Source organism: Myodes glareolus, chromosome 13 (genome assembly GCF_982192425.1).
Source record: "Myodes glareolus chromosome 13, mMyoGla1.1, whole genome shotgun sequence".
Taxonomy (NCBI): domain Eukaryota; kingdom Metazoa; phylum Chordata; class Mammalia; order Rodentia; family Cricetidae; genus Myodes; species Myodes glareolus.
This window is the reverse complement of record NC_142038.1, coordinates 41,162,148-41,165,629: the sequence shown is the minus strand read 5'-3', so window position 1 is coordinate 41,165,629 and position 3,482 is coordinate 41,162,148. Positions and strand designations below refer to the sequence as shown.

Genomic DNA, 3,482 nt, shown 5'->3' with positions numbered 1-3,482 from the left:
AAGCCAAACTCTAGCTAGCAAAGTCTCGTTCTGGGGTGGACTAAGGTCAAGTTTATTACAGAACCTGCTGAGATTTCATCAACGACATCAAATTTTCTTATGTTTAGATATCATTCCCCCTTTCGCTGTGTGCCTTGACAGCCCTGTCAGTCAGTTGCTGCTGGGGGCCACTGGAGGATCCCGCACAGGCCAGTGCCCCCTGGGCGCCTCACGCCCCTGCCCTGAGCTCAGGTGCTGACGTTCCCCTCTCACATAAGTGATCCACTCTCAGCGTCTGCTCGTGGGAAATCCCAGGAACAGCTGCATCTGTGTTTACAATGCAGTTCTCAGAGAACTGATCCATGTTCCGCCATCTTTGCTCTTTTCAAACGGAAGTCTACGTAAGCTACGTTTTCAAAATCAGGCAGGACGGCATTTTCCAATAATCTCAGTACCAGTGAGGTGGACTGTTGGCCAGAATGGCAGAAATGTATGCTCCTGTGGAAGGAAACGCTACAGCCGGAAACAGCATGAAAGCAGATTTGCATGAGAAATGAATTAATTCCTCAGTAAGCACATTTCTTAATTTTCAGATCTAACTGAAGGGAATTGGGCTATGAGTCAGACCCTTCACAAAGCTCCCTCGGAGGAAAGCAACAGAGTCAATAAATGGCTCTCCGTGTCACGCAGCGTTTCCTACAGACTGTCAGTTGTTTGTAACCGGAATCTTCCCATAATCCCATTAGCATTTGACGGTTCTTGAAGGAAGGCCTCGAGGTTTTGTTCTCCCCACAGGAGGCCTACATCCAGTGCACGCTAAAGAAAGTTTCAGTATGGAGGCTTAGTCACACTGCCCAATCTCTAACAGCACTGACAGGCTTTGGATACCTCAGAGCTCCCTCAGGGTCCACTGAGGCCACGGACTCGCAGGGTCACTCAGCCCCTCCTCTGTCTCTTCCACAGGAGTTGATCTCAGAAATGAAGCCTAATGAATGTCCTTTGTAATGTCTACCTCAGTCTACCCAGAGAACCTATAGTCTATCATACAGATCTACACAGACTGCGGCCATATGAACACTATCGTGTCTAAGGAAGATATTCATTTATTATACAGGCTTAGGACAGTGGGCTAAATTGAAAGTTATTTCAGTGTCTGCTGTGCGTGAGGCAGCAATGCTAAAAGAAATGACGACGTACCATTGTGAGGAATATGTGACAGCCATGTGTTGTGACGTGCTCTTCATTAGAGGCGCGGCAGATTTTAAAAACACTTGACTTCCTGTCTCTGTGTCTTTGGGAATCTGACTCAAATAGACTCCCATCAAGAACCCCGCGCCTTGCTCAATAGAATGTGCAGATTGGTGTGATGCCAGTTTCAGGTTTGGCCTTGGAGTGACTCTTTCTCCAGAGTCCCTAGGCAGACATGATGTGGAGGAGCCTAAGTCATCTGCCGGCCAGCACACCAGCCATGAAAAGTAAACACGCGCCAGTCAGGCAGAGGGCGCCACAGTTCCCAACCCATCAGCCCCACAGCTAAGGCTGGCTCATCCTAATTGCTGATCCACACAATCGCCTGCCACAAAAATAGCTGTCGTTCTACACCACAAGCTTTGGAGGCAGCTTATTATACAGGAGAAGCTAGCTGAGAGAGCAGTGTGTGGTTATTTCCCGGCCTGGTTCTAGAAGAACAAGGGTTTGGCTAAGCTAGTCCATTTTTAAAGCCTACGAATCAATATTTTCAACTCCCATCTCCTGTTTTTCAATTTCCAAGGCAGATAACCAATTCAATGGTATTGAATAGATAGAGAGAATGGATAAAAAAAAATTCTATACAAGTGTAGTTGAAATGCTACGTTAAAAGCAGCCCAAGAAATGACTTAGTAGACTGTGCACCATATAGGATAAAGTCAGGTGGAAGTTTGAGAATCAATAGTTGGAAAACCTCCACATCATATATCACTTGATGTACTATGTCCACAAAAATGGGGGTCCTAGGGGCTAGAGGGATGGCTCAGTGATTAGACGCATATGTTGCATTTCCACAGGACCAAAGTTCTGTTCCTAGCACCCACATCAGGTGACTCGCAATCATTCATAACTCCAGCTCAGGAGGATCAGACGCCTTTGGCCTCCGCAGCAATTGCACTTGCATGCACGCCCACACACAGACACACACCTACGCATAATTAAAAATGATAAAAAATAAAAATGTTTTTAAATGGAGAATCTTAGCAGTCACTCTTGGAGAACCTTTAGAAATCTAGAAAATTCTCTTTGCTTCTTACAGCTAGTGGAAGGAGACATGTAGGGAGAGGGGTCTTCAAGTGGAAAGAAGAGAAAGGGAGGTAGGTGGGAAGGATGGGAAATAAATAAGTCTTAACTTATTGAAAACAATGTTCTGGACTGTAGGTGGGATATTTTCCCCACCAGTAGCTCCCAAATAACCACACAGAAACTTAATTGTTAAGTTGGGGGCATAGTCCCCAGCCCCTAGCATCTGTCCCAGCCTCCCTGACCTGGAAGTTGCTTTGGTCTGGACTCCAAATCCCAGGGTATTTATGTGAGTTCCCAAAGGAGAAACATGTGGTCTCTTTGCTCTCCCCTGGTGGTCGCGTTTGTGGCCTTCCAGTTCCCCCTCAGGGTTACCCGAGAGCACAGGAATCCCATTAAACCTGGATAATTTTTAATTTGACTTGTTGTGATTTGGCTTGATTGGGATTTTTGCATTGGCAGAGAGCTCACATTAGGAAAATTTCCTAACCCTTATCATTAATTATAAATCCTTGGCTAATAGCTTAGGCTTGTTGCTAACTAGCTCTTACAACTTCAATTAACCCATATATTTTAATCTACTTTTACATGGATTACCTTGACTTTGTAAAGTCCATGCTGCTCCCTCTCCATCTGGCTGGCAATTCCTCCTTTCTTCTTCCCAGCATTCTCTCAACCTGGGTCTTCTGCCTAACCTCTTCCTGCCTAGCTATTGGCCAATAGCTCTTTATTAAACCAATGAGGTCAACACATCTTCATGGTGTACAAAAAGATTGTTTGACCACACTGGACAGAGCTTGGCTTTGTCACCCGTTGCTATATCCAGTGCTAAGAAGTCACTGGCTGTAATAGTCAGTTCCTAGAAAAGCCACCCTGGGCCCTAGTCTAGCTCTTGGCCCCTTTGCTGCAGTTGTGACCCATCTGGGTACTTGGCAGGAAGCCCCTGTTTCCACCTGCAGAATGAAGCCGGGTTTCTTTGATCGAGTGCCCTGGTAGTTTTCTGTGTCATAAGCCAACTTCAGAAATCACACTGATTTCACCCTCCCTCTTCAAAGTAAATTACTAGGGGGTTCAATAGCAGTTCACGCGTGGCCCCTGTTACTTTTGGAAAGCATCTGATGCCTTCTTGATACCTTTGGTTTTCCCAAGCAAGATGCTTGCGATCGTCAGCCTTCGGGGACATCCTGCCAGCAACCGCGGGAGCTGGAGTTTTCACCAGCCTCAGGACTTTA

General features: G+C 46.2%; 1 long non-coding RNA gene across 1 annotated transcript in view; it reads right to left on the bottom strand.

The window, feature by feature from the left end:
- LOC125390414 (uncharacterized) overlaps positions 1 to 2,952 on the bottom strand; it is an 18,746-nt gene extending 15,794 nt beyond the window's left edge. Inside the window, exon 1 of the long non-coding RNA XR_007228729.2 lies at positions 2,848 to 2,952. This is a non-coding gene — a long non-coding RNA (uncharacterized LOC125390414). The remainder of the gene's footprint in view (positions 1 to 2,847) is intronic.
- Between the last annotated feature and the right edge of the window lie 530 nt (positions 2,953 to 3,482).